General features: G+C 45.0%; 1 protein-coding gene across 4 annotated transcripts in view; it reads left to right on the forward strand.

Annotated features, from left to right (window-relative positions):
- ZMAT4 (zinc finger matrin-type 4) overlaps positions 1 to 19,302 on the forward strand; it is a 333,551-nt gene that overhangs the window by 242,860 nt on the left and 71,389 nt on the right. The window lies entirely within an intron of this gene.

Raw genomic sequence — 19,302 nt, forward strand, 5'->3', positions numbered from 1 at the left:
ATATAAAAAAGGATTCAACCCATATAAACTCAATAACCAGTGTAATAGCTGTCATTAATGGTAGACACCCCGCATCTATCAGGGGTAGCAACTCTCTCAGATACAAAAGTACAGCTACTTTATTGCAAAAACAGCACCACCCTTGTCCTCAGGTTGTGTTTGGTATTACAGCTATTCACTATAATGGAACTGAACTGCAAAACCCACACCCAAACGGAGGAAAGGAGAGGTGCTGTTACTAAAAGAAAGCAGCCATATTTTGCTATTCCTGGTTACCGTTGCCTTTTTGATGGAAGGTTCACTTGGAAATAAGCCGAGCACATCTGGAACGCCTACGTTATTGCCATCTGCAGGGGAACCTGGCAACAAGAGTGAAGGTCTCTTGCAGTGCCGCCACTGGGTGTAATGAGTCCTCCCGAAAGAGAGGGGAGCTGTTAGTAGTCACGCTTAGTTCAAACTACTTGATAGACGTCTAGAACAGGGGGTGTCAAACTTGGGCCCCCAAGCTGTTGCAAAACTACAAATCCCATCATGACTGGACAGCCAAAGCTTTACCTTTGGCTGTCCAGGCATGATAGGAATTGTAGTTTTAAAAGATCTGGAGGGCCTGAGTTTGACACGTCTGGTCTAGAATGACCAGCAACTCAATTGCTGACTCAGCTTTCCCTAATAAGATATTTGAAAGAAACTTTTCGACATCAGACAATTCCTTTAAGAAAGAGTGAAGCGCCTGGGAAAGTCCTGAGTTGTCTTTTCCTCAGCTGCATTAGAGCATCGTCAGCTCCTTATTTTATGTTGATACAAGTGAATAGCGCTGACTACTGACTAGTTAATCCAAAACTTTTTGGCCGGAGGCGTCTTTTCTCACTTGACTAGCGCAGCAGTTGTGGAGAAGGTCAGCAGATTGTGCTGCAGCTCAGTGATCGGTGCAGTAGACTCCCAATGTTCAGCATGACGGGCCGAGATTTCTCTCACCATTGACCCAGCAGGTTAATCCGGAGAAATGATAAAGCAGTGAAATGTGGTGAAGGATGATAGACAAAAATAAGCGGAGAAGAGAGCAAAATGACATGAAGGCTCCGCGCCACCCGCCCGCCTCTAGGCATGGTTATCACACTCTCACAGTATAGCACGCCCAGCCATACTAAAGTGACTCTCATTAAAGCCCATGGTATGTTGGAGTAATATAAATTAGGAAAACCTGTTTCTAAGGTGGCTGTGGATGGTGGAGAGGCTAGATAAGTTATCCGCCATGAAGAAGTCTGACACTGACATTACACAGATACTGTAAGAAACGAAAGTGCCACCATACCTGGACTTATAAACCTTATATATCCTCTTTAATTCCTGTTTCGACACTTTCTTGGTTCCAGCACTTTGTGGTTCCTCTTGGCCAAGCAACCGATGATGCTCAAGTATCGAGGGACCCAGAGACCCATATATCCAAAGATTCAGTAGAACTTGTGATTTATTCATTTTAATTTCTCCATGTTTTGGGCTTAGGAGTCCAGTGGGCGGTCCTAATCAGTTATCTATAGCCTTCTATGGATGAGTGTGCTTACAGGTGGCTGAAAATCACTGATCACACCCAACCTTTAAATAAAGGACAACTCCGGTGCAAACGTTTTTAACTTTGATTGAAACACATTATTAAGTTATATACCTTCATAATGTGCTTTATTTATCGTTCTGCCCCCCTCCCAATCCTGGAAGTGTAATGAAGTCATACTTACCTGATTCCTATCGACCACAGGCGCCGTTATGTGTCTACGTTGTTACATGTAGAGAGAGAGGCTGGCTTACTAACTAGTGTCCCAGCCCCCTCTACTACGTTGTCAGATGACTCACAGCTTGCCCAACTCCGATTGGCCGAGCAAGGTGTTAGCTCTATAACACTCCCAGCTGAAGAACCAGGTAGAAGAGAAGATGCCAACCGGAGCTCCAGAGACCCGCGAATGACCGCGAGGGGCCCTTATAGACTTACATTGTTGGAATTACCTGTTATGGAGATACAGCTGGGCAATGGATGGCACGGCCGCCACGCTCTCTTCCCAGCTATATGTTCTGATCACAGTGGGTTTTGACAGTAAGGGCGGGTTCACACTACGCAATTCTCGCGGAGAATGTCCGCGAAATTCTGTCAGCTGTCCGCCCACACGGAAACGCGCTTTTCCGCCGGCTCCATAGACACCATACTATGGGCAGGCGTATTCCGCTGAAAGAAGTGACATGACACTTTCAGCGTATAGCGGAATACGCCAGCCCATAGAATGGTGTCTATGGGGCCGGCAGAAAGGCACCCAGATGTGCGGGCGGACAGCTGACAGAATTCTGCGGACATTTTCCGCGAGAATTCCTCAGTCTGAACCCACCCTAAGACCCAATGTGACCAATAACTTTTGATCAGAACCTAAGGACTGTTCCTTTCTAGGATGCTATTACTGGAATACCCCAATAGTAGATGTAAGGTACAGATAGAGAAGACACAGTGCAATGACAAACATATAACACTTTTTGCCTCCTCAGCAGACTGTGCAGACTGTATTACATTACTTCTGGCATGATTGATGCTAGAAGAACAGATATCTGACAGAGTCTCTTATATATCATAGTGCGGCAGCCCCATACAGAAGGCTACCAGGCTTCCGGCGAACACTTTAAATCACTGAGATATAGTCGGTAATAGGAAAAATGTATACTGTAATCACATAGGCTGTATATTCCGACATGTTTCTCCTGTCAGATCAATAGCAGATTCATCAGGGAATTAATCTTACAGTATTTCCAGATGCACCCACTTTCAGTAATGAAACCCAGAGAAGACAGAAACAATGCAAACTGGCTCCTATGTAATATAACTGGAAATTGATAATGACCAGAATGACCGAGTCAGAGAGAGAATAACCCTCCAGTGTGATTGCATCGATCTTGCTTGTGCGAGACATGAGAGGCGAGTATTGTTAGCAGTCAAAGTTGCAGGTCCTCCTACTTTATTAAGATACTCTGGTCTGGGACCAATGGACCCTTATCACTGATAGCGATAGTAGCGACTTTGGTTGATAATCTAGTAAAACCATTCAGTTGTAGTGCGTAACAGGTCACTAACCCCAATAAGTTGCCATGCAGACTAATAAGCAGGTCAAGAATGAATCAATCAAGACTGTCAGATCAAGATAAAGTGGGGGTTTTACGCTCACAGGGATCAGTGTTTTCCTACTATAGGTCGTGTAGTGGATTTGTGGACTTTAAAGAAGTCTAGGATTTTTCTCTTTTTTTGTGTGTGTGGGAGGGGGTATCAGCATTCCTATTTCCCTATTGATTTCCCAAAGTTGCCTATATTTCACATAAAGCCTCTGGCTCCACAGAGAGATTAGGCAGAGACTCATCACTGCAATTTAGCTTAATAGACCAAGCTGGACTCCAGTAGGCAGGTATGACTAATATGAGGGTTGGTGTTAGTTTGTTTAATAGATTTGATGCATCTTATTGCATTTTGTTTGTCACGAAGAAAACGAACGGGATTTGACCCATAATCACAATTGAGCTGTTTTATGAAGATTTGAAGTCACATGTTGCACTTTTGTGGTAAAATAGTATAATTGAACTGAAGCCAACAGCAGGCGAGTGATGGAGATTGGGTGCTCCCTCTAGTGGAGGCTCATGTGTTGCCTGTAGGTGCACATTTGCTTCCTGTCTCTTAAAGGGCCAGCACATGCACCCAAATCCTTCCCTAGCCAGTCCTCTTGATTACCTGGTATAATAAGCAGGACTGTCACTGTCGGGGGGCCCTGCCACCTTACAGTGAGTGTGCCACCTGCGTGGGGGCCGGGGGCTATCGGAGGATCCTCTGGTCCTCCGGTGGCCCAGTCCGCCGCTGAAGCAGCTTTATCAGAAACAGCTTGTCTGGAAAATAAAGTTCTCGCTTGTGAGCATCCTGTAAAGGTGTTTGTATGCTGTTCTCTTTCTATGTATGACCCCAGGCTTGCTTCTCTGAACCCTGCCGTTTACTCACATCTGACCTTGGCTTGCCCCTGACTTATGAACCTTCGTTGCCTACCCCGACCTGTTGTCTGACTTTTGACTATGAAAATACTCTGCCAGCCTAGACCATGGACTGTACCCTGTACCTCCTCTACTGTCTGACCCCAAGTTTCCACCTACACTGGGACTACTTCTATTGGCACCTATGTCCACAGCAGTCGCCCAAAGCCAAACCAGTTAGGTGGCACAGTGGGTGCACAAAATGGTTGTAACCAGAGAAAAGCCCAACTGGAGCTAGTCAGGTCTGATCATTCAGCATTTGAGTACCGGTGGCTGAAGAAGTTGGACACAACCCTTGAGAGTCCGGGAAAACATGGCTACAGCCAAAGGCCATAGACTGTATCCATAATGTTCTAGGACTCCCTAGGGCAGTATTCAACTTCTTCAAGCACCGGTATTCAAATGCCGAATGATTGGACTCGAGTATGTTCCAGTTGCGCCTATCTGTAGTTGTAACGTAAATAAAACCAAAGCAATAGAAACCGGTATTAGCCCTATTTCACGGGCCAACTGTGAGGAGCAAACGAGCTCTGAGAGCGATCGATCGCTCCTCGTTCCCCGCTCCCTGACACTTCTATTCCATGCGGCAGCGAGCAGGTAAGAGCTGGGGGGCCGCAGGGAGCTGTGGGGGGCTGCTCAGGTGATCGCTAGATCGTCCGGGCAGCCCATAGAGGATAGTGGCGGTCTGCTGCAAACGCTACTATTCCACTGAGCGACGGCAGCAGATCGCCGCTCTCACAGTCATTTGTTTTTCAACATGGTTGAAAGACAAACGACTGCAACGATCAACGATGTCGGCTGATCGTTGCCTTCTATTCCACAGGACGATTATCGTCCGTAACGGCCGATATCGAACGATAATCGTTCTGTGGAATAGAGCCTTAAGTCATTGTCGTACTCAAAGAGACTGTAGTACTGTAGATTGAGTTCTCTGCAGAACAAGGGTCTCGTTCACCTTTAAAGCCCCCTCTGAAAGAATCGGTCATTTTGTGTTTCTTATGGCCAGGCCCGCACAACGCTCCTCGCACACCTGTTTTATCAACCACTATAAAAATCTCCATCGCCCACGTTACTTTTAACTTTTGTCAGGCCTTTTAGGTTTTATTTTGCTTTTGACCTAGTTCCTCAGTTTGGAGCGATTACAGCCCCTTTTGAAGAGATTTTTCTTCCCCCAGTTCCTTCCAAGTTGCTTTGTCTGAAGCGTGTAGGAGGAGGTAATAGAGATGTACAGCTGACTTACTTGATGTAAAAAGACCTAACCCCTGAAGCGGGGATATAATCACTCAGCTAGCACTGTCTCTGACTCCTGGGCCATCCCGATAAGAGCCAAAGAGCCAATGAGAGATTCTGCACATTGTGCTACCGGTTGAATGATGGATTTTATTATTTCTTCTTATCACCGTTTGACGGAAGACTGGATAAATAAGTGAATTAACTTGAGCTGGAGTGAATTAAATAGAACTTAGAGGTGTCTTGGGACCTGCGTACAAGAAATAGGTTTTGGACATGCATTGGCTAATCTTTCCTTTTCTAAATCATATGCTTTACATGAATGGGGGAGAATACGTTATAATGTCTATAATGGCTGAATGCAAAACATGCCGGACGTTGTATAAAGCGCTGAAATAGTTTGGGTGCATTTATTAGGCAGTGCTGTACTATGTACAAAATAGAAGATTTATAATTTACTTCTATTGAAAAATCTCCTAGTACTTATCAGCTGCTGTATGTCCTGCATAAAGTGGTATATTTTTTCCAGTGTGACACAATGCTCTCTGCTGCCACCTCTGTTTGTGACAGGAACTGTCCAGAGCAGGAGAGGTTTTCTATTGGGATTTGCTGCTGCTCTGGACGGTTCCTGACATGGACAGAGGTGGCAGCAGAGAGCACTGTATCAGACTGGAAAGAATACACCACTTCCTGCAGCACACAAAGCAGCTGATAAGTACTGGAAGACTTGAGATTTTTTAATAGAAGTAAATGACAAATCTATATAACTTTCAGACACCCGTTTTTTTGAAAGATTTTTTTTTTCACTGTTCCCCTTTAAAGCTGATCTTATTTGCCCATAGCAACCAATCACAGCTCAGCTTTTATTTCTTCAGAGGAATTTGAGAAAAGAAAATTGATCTTCGATCTTCAGTCACATTTTATAAACACAAAGGGGGAGATCTATCAAACATGTGAAGTGAAACTGATCAGATTCCACCTTTCATTTTCCAAAGAGTCTGTGAGGAATGAAAAGTGGAATCTGATTGGTTGCTAGGGGCAACTGAGCCAGTTCTACTTTACACCATGTATGATACATCTCCCCCAAAATGTTTTCTGTTGAGAGGTTTAGGCCATCTCTAAAATTTATAGTGGTCTCCTGATGGGTAAGATGGCAAAAATCCAACATATGATTAAGGAGCAGTAAGGCCAGAAACGCGTCAGACTGTGTGTCCTGTATGCATTTCCATGGACTTTTATGGAGTTTTGTGATGACTTTTTATCAAGATTATCAATAAATGGATTTTTTTTTACCAGCAAGTGCTGACGCCTACAAGTTCCTTCAAAGATCCAACATACCGAACCCTTTTGTTCTGAGATGGAAAAACCATGGCCAGACCTGTCTGGCTGCAGCTTACTCTCCCCCCACATGTTCACCCATGCCAAATGTTAATTTGTTTGTGGAGGTCAGGAGGGATAAGTGTTTGCCTGACAGTGTTTAAAGGTGCATGGCCAGTTTTAAAGGGTGTTGAGTAGAGATGAGCGCAACACAAAAACACTTCAGTCTGATTGTTCGGCATTTGATTACTGATGGCCGAAGAAGTTAGGTGCAGCCCTAGGGAGTCCTGGAAAACACGAATTCAAACATAGGCCACAGGTTGTATGCATGTTTTCCCAGACTCCCTAGGGCTACACCAACATCTTAAGCCACTGGTCAGGGCCGGGACAAGGAGTTTTGGTGCCCTAGGCAGAGAAGGCAAATGGCGCCCCCCCCCCCCACATTAGAATTGGTGCTCCCCACACAGTATAATGCCCTGAATGTACCCCCACACTGTATTAAGAGCCCCAATACATACAGTAGTTACCTTATAACACTATTTCCACCATACAGTGATTACATATTACATGAAAACTGCACTGAACAAAACAGAAAGATATCCCCAATGATACCATTCCGTAATACCGCCACACCATGACCCCTATCACTACAACCCTATAACTGTGCAGTTACATCCAGTGACTCACATGGGCCGTCTTCTCCGATCTGTCACATTTTCTTTTTCCCTCCATCCAGCCTGGGCCACCTAGAAGTCGTCTTCTGGCTGTGAATCTTCTCTCCAGAATCTGTCAGAGAAACATTTTAGGCTCCAACACATACAGTAGTTAGCCCCCTCTGTACCCCTATATAGTAGTTACACTCCTCTGTGCCCCCATAGTTTTAAGGTGTCCCTGTGCCCCAGTATTGTAGTAAAGCCCCTCTGTGCAGCCCCAATATAGTATAGACTGCTGTGTGCTGCCCCCAGAAATATATAGACCCCCTGAGTGCTCCCCCATAAATATATAGATCTCCTGTGTGCTCCCCCAGAAGTATATAGAACCCCTGTGTGCTCTCCCAGAAGTATATAGACCCCGTGTGCTCCCCCAGTTATATATATAAATCCCCTGTGTGCTGCCCCCAGTTATACATAGACCCCCTGTGTGCTGCCCCCAGTTATACATAGACCCCCTGTGTGCTCCTCCAGTTATATATAGACCCCTGTGTGCTCCTCCAGTTATATATAGACCCCTGTGTGCTCCTCCAGTTATATATAGACCCCTGTGTGCTCTTCCAGTTATATATAGACCCCTGTGTGCTCCCTAACCCTTCCCATATAACAGTAATTCTCCAAAACAGACAAAAAAAAAACCACTTATACTCACCTGGGCCATGCGTCTTCTCTTCACTGCACTCTTGTGGCAGAGTTACCTGCGGTCACAAGAGGCCGCTCTCCCCATCGCATAACAGTGCACCAACACACCCCTGACCCTGCAGAGCATCACATAACAGTCCACCCACACACCCCTGACCCTGCAGAACATCTCATATCTATGCACCCACACACCCCTGACCTGCAGAACATCTCATATCTATGCACCCACACACCCCTGACCTGCAGAACATCTCATATCTATGCACCCACACACCCCTGACCTGCAGAACATCTCATATCTATGCACCCACACACCCCTGACCTGCAGAACATCTCACATCTATGCACCCACACACCCCTGACCTGCAGAACATCTCATATCTATGCACCCACACACCCCTGACCTGCAGAACATCTCACATCTATGCACCCACACACCCCTGACCTGCAGAACATCTCACATCTATGCACCCACACACCCCTGACCTGCAGAACATCTCATATCTATGCACCCACACACCCCTGACCTGCAGAACATCTCACATCTATGCACCCACACACCCCTGACCTGCAGAACATCTCACATCTATGCACCCACACACCCCTGACCTGCAGAACATCTCACATCTATGCACCCACACACCCCTGACCTGCAGAACATCTCATATCTATGCACCCACACACCCCTGACCCTGCAGAACATCTCATATCTATGCACCCACACACCCCTACAGAACATCTCATATCTATGCACCCCCCCCTGCAGAACATCTCATATTTATGCACCCACACACCCCTGCAGAACATCTCATATTTATGCACCCACACACCCCTGCAGAACATCTCATATTTATGCACCCACACACCCCTGCAGAACATCTCATATCTATGCACACCCCCCCCTGCAGAACATCTCATATCTATGCACACACACACACCTGCAGAACATTTCATATCTATGCACCCACACACACCTGCAGAACATTTCATATCTATGCACCCACACACCCCTGACCTGCAGAACATCTCACATCTATGCACCCACACACCCCTGACCTGCAGAACATCTCACATCTATGCACCCACACACCCCTGACCTGCAGAACATCTCATATCTATGCAACCACACACCCCTGACCTGCAGAACATCTCATATCTCGCACCCACACACCCCTACAGAACATCTCATATTTATGCACCCACACACCCCTGCAGAACATCTCATATTTATGCACCCACACACCCCTGCAGAACATCTCATATCTATGCACACACACACCCCTGCAGAACATCTCATATTTATGCACCCACACACCCCTGCAGAACATCTCATATCTATGCACACACACCCACCCCTGCAGAACATCTCATATCTATGCACACACACACTCCTGCAGAACATCTCATATCTATGCACCCCTCCCCCTCCCCCTGCTGACCAGTGCCCTCAGTGTGGCTTACCTCCTGCTGATCTTATACACTGCCCTCACTGCCTCATAAACAGCCTAGGAAACTATCTGCCTCATAGAGCCTAGCAAAGGAAGATAGCTCCTCCCACACTGGTCACATGGGCATGATGTCATCAAAGGTCCTTTACACCTCCTGGACACTCTATTCCTGCTGCTGTATGTAACAGTTACAGTGCAGGGCGGGCGGGCAGACAGGCAGGGGGGCGAGCGGGGGGCAGGATGGATGGGTAAATAAATTACTTACCCATCCAGATGGCGCCCCCTGACGTTTGGCGCCCTAGGCCATCGCCTACCCCTGCCTACTCTTTGTCCCGGCCCTGCCACTGGTATTCAAATGCCAAACAATCGGACTGGAGGATGCTCGAGTTATGCTTATGAGGCTTTGTCTTGGTTCTCCCTATGTATATTGGGAGAGAGATAGGACATTGATCCTGGGATTTATTCTGCCAAATCTGGAACCAGGAAGGACGTTTCACCTAGTAGGGCTACCTATCTCATGGATTTTCTGCTTCCTCTGGATCAACACAATAGGGTTATAGGTTGAACTTGATGAACTGTATCAACTATAGAGGACTCCAAGGTTTGTGGCAGAACAAATTTTATAAAGGTTATGAAGAGTCACCAGCTCATTCTACCAGGAATAAAGTATGAAGACTCTTCTATCCCAAGATGTGGATAAAGGAAGCTTTTGCTTTGGAATGAGGATTTTCTCCCATCTCCGTCGCTCAGCCCTCGATTGCTGGACGTAAAGTCAATAGCTCTGCCTCCCCATAGACTACATTGTGCACATGTTCCCGGGACCTGGTATTTCTCTTCAGAGGTCTCTCGACAGCAGAATCTATATAGTACTTTGCACATTCCCTGTCTCTCAGCCCTGAGCTCTCTCTTATCTGCCAGCCCCATGCAGACTGCATTGATGATATGTTTTATCATAGAACAAATATGGCCTGCAATTTCATTGTAAACGTCTACACCCAGGCTGTAAGAGTAATTCGTGTTTGATGTATTTCACGTAGCAGAGAGCGAGGTAGGAGAGCAATCGTGACCCAAGGCTGAGAGATCTGTCACATCCACTGACAGCTCATTACAAGCTTGGAGAGGGCATCCCTTGAGGAAGAAAGGTGGGCGATTGATAGTCCCCTTCTGGCGTCCGTGCCCTTGAGTAAAACAAAATTCAATAACTTGGAAGAGAGCGCAATAATCTTTCTCCATTACTTTCACTGTGAGAGCCATCATGGAAGGTACTAATGCAAAATTGAAGAAGAAGAAAGTTACACTGATGCGATAATGATCTCCATGATTAATTTTAATATACCAGATACTGCAATAACACACCGAGCTGTCAGGACAGTTTATAGAACCTGTGGCCAGGAAGACTCGATGCCGCTGCCATTGGCATTGGAACAACGTTGAATAGTCATTAGGCAGTGAATCATCTTCCTAGTTATTCGCACCACATAGAGACGGAGTCTGTGTCTAAATAAGACGGTGAACTGATTAAGAGCAGAGTCCTTTAATCAATTCCCAACAATGGCAGGATGGAGGGGTTTGTCTTTGCCTGTCATCTGTCCTTTCATATAGAGAGACACTTGTAATGTCCACTAGTCATCAAAACTCCACGCTAATAGACTAGACCATCAGTATAAATATTCATGTGGACTTATGCAGTTACCGGGCATTGCTAGTGCCATCAGTCAGACTCCTAATTTGCTCCGACGTCCATTGCCACGAACTTGTCATGAAACTGCGTGAAAGACACGGGATTCTAGAATTTGCTTGGCATCAGACGGTTATGAAAAACCTTCGGCACCCGAGCTGTTGCAAAACTACAACTCCCATCATGCCTGGACAGCCAAAGGCTTTGGCTGCCCAGGTATGATGGAAATTGTAGTTTTGCCATAGCTGGAGTACCGAAGGTTTGCCGTCACTGGTCTAGACACTTGACATACTGTATAGGGGAATTATCACCACATATTAGACAACCACATGATGTTTTAAGAGAAATGTTTACTACTTTCTTACTACTATATTAATTTAAAGTGACACTGTCACCCCATTTTGTCATTTTTACATCATTAAAAACGTTGAAATGACTAATTTAGCTGTCTCCATACCTTATTTCAGATTATTAATCATGGTGCTTGTTCTTGTGAAAAGTGTACTTTTATCCGCTTGTTACAGTGCCAAAGGGGCGTGGCTTAGTCTCTAATGCACCACATCGCCCCTCCCCCATCCGTGACGTCATCGCCACATAGGCCCCACCCCCTTTGCGGCCATTGGTGTGGGTCAATCTAGGGGGTGGGGCTTAGATCTTTAGGCTGGCCCTTCCAATGGCTGCTGAGGGGGCGGGGCCTATGTGCCGATGGATGGGGGTGGGACTAAGTGGCACTTAGCCCGCGAAGCCCCGCCCACATGTACCAATCCACAGATAATAAAAAACACTTTTTACCAGAACAAGCACCATGACGTATAATATAAAATAAGTAATGAAAGCTGTAAAATTTACCCTTTACACCTGTGGAGAGCAGTCAAAATGCAAAAAGGGGGTGACAGTGTCACTTTAAAGTGTTACTTTCAAAAGTGGGCTCTGTGTACAGGCCAAAATCAGAACTGCCAGTGATTGCATATAGTCAGTAGTCAGGGTGGGTTATACAGGTTCAGTGGTAAGAAACCGTCTAGGGTCAGGTATACAGCAGAGACCAGGACAGTAGGCAGAGACAAAGTCAGGAAACGCATCTGGGTTAAACACTGTAACATGTTAGTATACAATAGAACAACTGCAAACTAGGAACCAAATTACTCATGCAAAGTATGACTAGTGACTAGCAAATACATGTGGAAACTGAGATTGACTGGTTGGGGAAGGATTTGGTTGTGGAAACTAGCCCTGTATGAAGCAGTAAGGGAGACCATGCGCACCCTATGAGCAGACTCAATGGCATCAGCACAATCATTACGGTGAGGGCAGAATGATGGTAACCTGATGGTTGTGACCACCAGGATCTGTTCACGAGGGCAAAAACCTCTACCCTCCCTCCCCTAGACCAACTCCATAAGCTTAAATTGGTCTTTACCCCATTCATGCCTCGGTTCCCTACTTTTAGCAGTTTGTTACCACTAAAGATGAGCGAACCTCAAGCACATTAGGGTTCTTCCAAACCCGAACTCTTGTCATTTGATTACCAGCGGCTGAAGAAGTTGCATGCAGCCCTTGGGAGTCCTACATGGATACAGCCTATGGCTGTATCCATGTTTTCCAGGCAGCCTTAGGGCTCAATCCAACGTCAGCCACCGGTAATCAAATGCCGACAGTTTGGGTTAGACAAACCCAAACCCATTTTCACCACTACACATCCTATAGCCATTCTGACCGCACCCATTGAATAGTATCCCAATAAATTTGGGAAGTCAGAGATATTTCTTTGGTTCTTACCTTTATTCCTTAATATAAGAATATCAGCTCTTTACAATCCCAGTTTTGTTGTTTTCTTCCTTCTGCCATAACACATTGTCCTTCATTTGCAAGCGCTGTATTGTTTGTGCTTAAAAATAATGCATTGCTTTATGGCCTGGAATCCATAAACCACATTACACCCTTGATATTTCCAATGAGAATGTAGAACAACATTTAACTGTTTTATAGCATTAATAACATGGGTTTTTTTTTTTTTGCATTGTTAGTTTAATGAGATCCTTAGGGAAAGTCTATGAAAATATATCTTGATTTTCCACGCAAAAAGTTTCTCCGCTTCTCAGGTTCGGCATTTCTATATTTTTTCACATTATTCGCTCCTCATAAAAGTTATAATTATTGAGAAAAATCGGAGAACCTAGAACTATTTGGATAAAAAAAAACAAAGTTGAACGGACGAACATGGAAGGAAATGTTCTATAAAGCGTCTACTTGGGAAGGTGGCATGAGAAGAAATCTCTCCATCTGTTTTTGCTTACAGTCATTAGGAGGCGAGGCACAGCGAACCGGAGAACAGCATTTTCAGAGCTTGTCTAATGTCTCTCAATGCATAATCAATTACTCGCACCCTCTGACGACTTGGAGCTGCCGGGTGCTTGATAACCAAATGAGTTCTGCCGATGACTGTAAATGAATTACCGCAATATTTCAGAACTAAGCAAACAGTTATTTTAAGATTTCTCTGCATAAGTACATAAAGAGACGTGATCGCCGACACAGATAGCTTATTCGGTAGCCGCAGTTTTGGCAGAGTTTCATCTCTTCATAATTAACAAAGGATTAAATGACCTACCAGAGCCAACCCCAGTAACAAATGGCGACTGCTCATAACATCTTTAATTTGTTGGTGTGTAATGACATCACCATTTTATTTACTAAGGAACAGGTCCTCACTGTCTTGCGGCCAGAACCACAAGTCATCGGGGCAGATCTCGGCAGCTCCTCCACCAGCCTTGACCAATAGATCTCTTTCCGTCTGGGTAGAGAAGGATCTATCGTGTATGACTTCATCAAGACAACTATACTGGCCACCAACCTAATTCTGTCTAATAAGTCACGTGGTAATGGGATCACAGACTCTCACTCCCTCTTAAAGACATGCTATCCCCCTTAGATGGAGGGGTAGCCAGAAAAGACCCTACAAGGGTCTGGTTTTCTGGTGATCAGGACAGGAATTTACCCCCCAATCTCCCACTAACTATACAATTGGAATTACCTTCTTAACAATCTGCCTCTATAACACTAGCAGAGCATACATTTTTGACCTTGTCAAAGGTTGACCTTGTCTTTCTACCCATACAAATGTAATAGATCCCAATCCCACCATACACATCAATGTTCAGTTCAACTGAGCAATCTATTCTAAATAGAGAGAAGAGAAGTAAGCCACTGCCAGACATATCTGGTGGCGGTTTTCTCTCAGTGTACAAAAGGGTCAAGAATAGAGATGAATGAACCTTTAAGGCCCTATTCCACGGGTCGTTTAGAGGAGCAATATCGTTCGTATTCGGCCGATATCGACCGCTACGAACGATATTCGTCCCGTGGAATAGAGTGCAACGATCAGCCGACATCGTTCATGTCGGCTGATCGTTGCAGTCACTTGTTTTTCAACATGTTGAAAAACAAGCGACTGATATAGCAGCGATCTGCTGCCGTCGCTCCGTTGAATAGGAGCATCGGCAGCAGACGCTGCTGTATCCTATGGGCTGCCCGGACGATCAGCGATCCCCCGGGCAGCCCCCCCAGCAGCTCCCCGCCGCCCCTCCCGCACTCACCCGCTCGTTGACGCCGCGTTGAATAGCGGCGGCAGCGAGCGGGGAACGAGGAGCAAAAGAGCGCTAATAGCACTCGTTTGCTCCTTCAAACGACTCGTGGAATAGGGGCATTAGTCTGCTCAATGGATGCCCCTGGTTACAATACAGTGGTGGATAGAGATGAGCGAACCTCCATAATGAACCCGAACGCTGTTCATTTGATTATCGGTGGCTGAAGAAGTTGGAAGCAGCCCTAGGGAGTCCAGGAAAACATGGATACAGTCTATGGCATCCAACTTCTTCTGCCACCGCTAATGAAATGTAGAGGGTTCAGATGACCCAAGCGTGCTCGAGGTTTGCCTATTTCTAGTCAAAAACATTCAATAACTTCATCAATAACCTTTTCATCCAACAACTAACTTCCCCCAATTCCTCCATACACAGGAACGTTTGCTCCACTGAGCATTCATGTATTCTTAAAAGAGATGGTAGGGGTAATCTTATCTTTTTAAAAATAAAAGGATTGGGTAGTTGAAGTTGAACAAGACCAATGCCTCTCTCTTCCCAGATGTCATCTTTTGGGGAAAGTTGGAAGACCCCCATACACACTAGACCAGGGATAGGGAACCTGCGGCCCTCCAGCTGTTGCAAAACTATAACTCCCATCATGCCTGGACAGCCAAAGCTTTGGCTGTCCAGGCATCATGGGAGTTGTAGTTTTGCAACAGCTGGAGAGCCAAGGTTCCCCACCCCTGCACTAGACAGTCGTCATTCCTAGGTTTGGATAACATCTTTCTAATGTATGGAAGTATTAGTATAATGTCCATGCATTGACCACTCCAGCCGGGCCATAATGGCATCCAGATCCAACCTGTACGGACTCCCCCAGAAGAACGCTCTATAGAAGCCTAAAGGAAAGCCGGGAAGGGATGTTTGTCATGTGCGGCTAATCTGCTCCTAGTCTGTTCTATGAAATATGATTGAAGAGCAGCCGGATCTCCCGCTGCCATTTATGACTGATGCTTAATTATTCGTTTTTTGTTAATCCCTTGTTAAATAAATTAAATTTCAAAACTGCATCTTTCTTTCTTCTTGTTTTTTTTTTTTTTTTATTTTTTTTTATAAGACCTGTTCTGTTGTAATTGCTATGAATTGGATTGGAGAGACGCCAGGTCTTTTATTAGTGAGATAAATGTGAAGTGCTTCTAATAACGGCGTCTGATTGGAATTTAGTCGGCGGCTTCATTTGAGATGTGTGTTCTCTTTCTTTGAGCGCCTTTCGGCTCTGTTAAGGAGGTTGACTAGAGATAAACATAAACCCCTCAAACACAGCCCGGCTCCGCAGGGACAGATCTGCACACGTCCTCAAGCGGCAGCATGTTATAACTTGACTTCTTTTTAACCTTGAACATATCTGTTATCCATTATTCTCAGAGCTCTGCACAATGGAGGAGGAACAGCAAACCGGGGTTTATTATCAAAAGAAGAACCTAAAGATCACTATATAGTCAAGTGTGTTCCCATCCAAAATAGATTACATAGATGATAAAGGGGTAAACCATCTGAACATATGGCATGTCCAAAAGATGCACATCCCACCTTCGGGACCTGCACCTATATTGAGATCTAGTCCCCCTCTTTCCTGCTTGGCGCCACAGCTGTATGTGGATGGATACCTGGCCTTGGTTTTTTTTCTTGTCATTACATTGACTTATAGGGCCACTTAATATGGTGGTTTTGGTGGTTTCCCTACAGGAGCCACCCCTTGGCTGGGTCCTTCCCGGAGGGATATCTGGTTTGTCCTGTGTTTCGAGACTCTTCAATGGGGCTCCACGGGCTCTTATTTTGCATATTTATGAGAGAAGATGGATAGTTGTGTACATGAGGCCTTTTCAGTGCACTGATGACATTTTAGAATATTGCATTGAAAGGCTGCTATAAAAATTGCTTTCCATAGAGGGAAGCATCTAACCTGCTGATATGTCCCTATAGCACAAGGGGCACTAAGGATGAAGGTAACCTTCTTACTTTGATCCTTGGCAGCGTTTCCGAGAACCATGTATTTTATTAGATATGTAAATAAGCAGTTTGTGGGAATAAGCGGTAGTCCCGCCCTCAGTGGACCGATCCAGCCCACTTCTCCTAATGAACATTCATCCTTGGCTCTGCAGTGATGAGCACAGGAGTGACATCACTGCAGAGTACCACCCAAATATTCATTAGAAGGGGTGAGCCGGCCAAAGCGGATTGATCCACTGAGGGAGGTACTCACATCCCCACTGCGGAAAATCTACCTCATTTATCTAATAAACTACAAAGTTCCCAAAATTTTGCCAAGGATGAAGCTAAGAAAAGTACGTTCATCTTCAGTGCCCCATGCGCTATAGGGAGCTATCAGCAGGTAAGATGCTTCTAACTTACTGATAGTTTAACTTTAAGTTATCTAAGGGAAAGGTGAAGATGGACACATCTGTACATTAATAGGCACGGTCGGTACGGGTATGAACATTCTGACCTGGACTGATCAAAACTGATGTCTATGACATGTCAAAAGTTTTTACAAATGACAGCTACACTTTAAGTAAACTGTGTGAAACAACCTGTTCACATTCTCAGCTTCCTAACCCCGGGATGTGATTGCTGTCGAACGGGAGGGGAGCAGGGAACCCTGGTTACGTGCAGGCCCATATCATTTGGAAATTGATGTCATATCCAAATGTCAAGATAGGAATAACTCCTTTAGATGGATATATACATTAACGTCAGCCAGACCCATTAATACTGGACAGGCATCTAATGTGTAAGGCGACATCAGAGTATTTTAACATCTCAAGGGTTGGGCAATTTTTTTTTATGTGATGTCAGAGTACCCCTTTAAAACAAGGAAATGTGTACACAGACAGTGGCTGGCTTGGGCAGGTCAATGATATTGTGAATTATTGTAAATAATACTTATAAAAAGCTACAGCACAGAATAGAAGGGGAGATCTAGTTTTAGAAATGAAGAACTTTCAGTATAAATTTCAAGATAACCGTATAGATAAATAGTAAGGAGAATACATGCCTCTTATAGAATAAGATATATAAGGTATTTTCAGAAATAATCCATTCCAAAGGAGACCGGTACCAGCAGAAGACATGGAGGGGGGGGGGACCCTATAGGTTATGGATTTGGAACTGAGATACAAAATATCTTGGCAGACAGACCTAGATCCCAGCTGAGAGAAAAAAATAGCGCACGAAATAAACACATTTTACCATCTTCTGCCTCATATCTTGTGAAACACTCCAGATTTAGTGGAAGGGAATAAATGGAAAACAGTATAAAATAATCAATCTGTGAAAGGGGGAGACAGTGAAAAATATTGGTAAAGAAATATTTTCTAATTCTTTAAAGTAGGGATGGGGAACCTTCCGTCCTTCAGCTGGGGCAAAACTGCAATTCCCATCATGCCTGGACAGCCAAAACTAATACTTTGACTGTCAAGGCATGATGAGAATTGTAGCTTTGCCCCATCTGGAGGGCCAAAGGTTTCCCCATTTCTGCTTTAAAGTGTGTCTCATAAGTCCATTCATGAAACCACTTGAAGCAAATGCATTGGGCACGGTGCACGTCTTTGGTTGACGTTGGGTCTGAGGCACCACTATGTCTTCCACCAGCCTGCTCTGTATCGGTAAGCGGCAAGAACTCTAAGTGAGCTGTCTACAGATGGGCCTTTTGGAGGCAATTCTGGTTTGGCTCATAACATCTGAGGTCTTGCAGATCTTTATGGGTTGAGTAATGACTTACAGTGATATAGCCAAGTGCTTTATATGTATAACATTATCTGGTTGTGCTAAAATAAAGAAGAATAAAAATAATTAAAAAATAGTTGAAATCTTCTAAAAAGTGTCACTGAGGGTTTAACCAGTTCATCTAATAAGCAGATGAGGTGTCCTGTAGGATATGGGAGGCCTCTACTGCTCTATAGATCCTTACTGTCTTCTGCTGAGGTTCTGCTATGTGATTGAGATACATCCTTCCTTGGTCTTTGGATGGTCTGTCTGGTATCTGTTATACTCTTGGCTATATCCTGACTACGTGCCTGATGCATCCTCTAGCCTATTATATTTCCTGATGTTATATAATGGGATGCATGCCTTAGTACCTAAAGGAGAAGTCTGGCAATTTTAAAAATTTGGCAGCCGGTCAGGGGAATATGATTACAAGTAAGAACTTACCTCTTCCCATGCCTGCAGTGAGTGGCAGAGCTGGACTCGGGACCCCCTACCGGAAGGCATTTTCTCCCAAGTTGTGATGGCGTCACAGCTTGGCGGTAAAGGCCTGTCCCGGCTGATGGACTGGCTGCTTAGCCAATCAGTGATTGAAGCGACCAGAAACAGACTGGCTGAGTGGTCATTCCATGAGCCGGGTCGGTAAGTGTTAGCACTGGAGATCCCAGGGCCCGGCGGGCATGGAGAGAGGTAAGTTTGTACTTGTAATCAAATTCCCCTGCCCCTGCCAGCAGTTGAATTTTTTAAATCACTGGACTTCTTCTCCTTTAAATAGGTTATCCATGCTTAGAAAAACATGGCCACCTTCTTCCAAAAACTGCACCACTCTTGTCCTCAGTTTGGGTGTGGGTTTTGGTGCTTGTTTTTTACTGAAGTGAATGAAAATTATA

Source organism: Dendropsophus ebraccatus, chromosome 8 (assembly GCF_027789765.1).
Source record: "Dendropsophus ebraccatus isolate aDenEbr1 chromosome 8, aDenEbr1.pat, whole genome shotgun sequence".
Taxonomy (NCBI): Eukaryota; Metazoa; Chordata; class Amphibia; order Anura; family Hylidae; genus Dendropsophus; species Dendropsophus ebraccatus.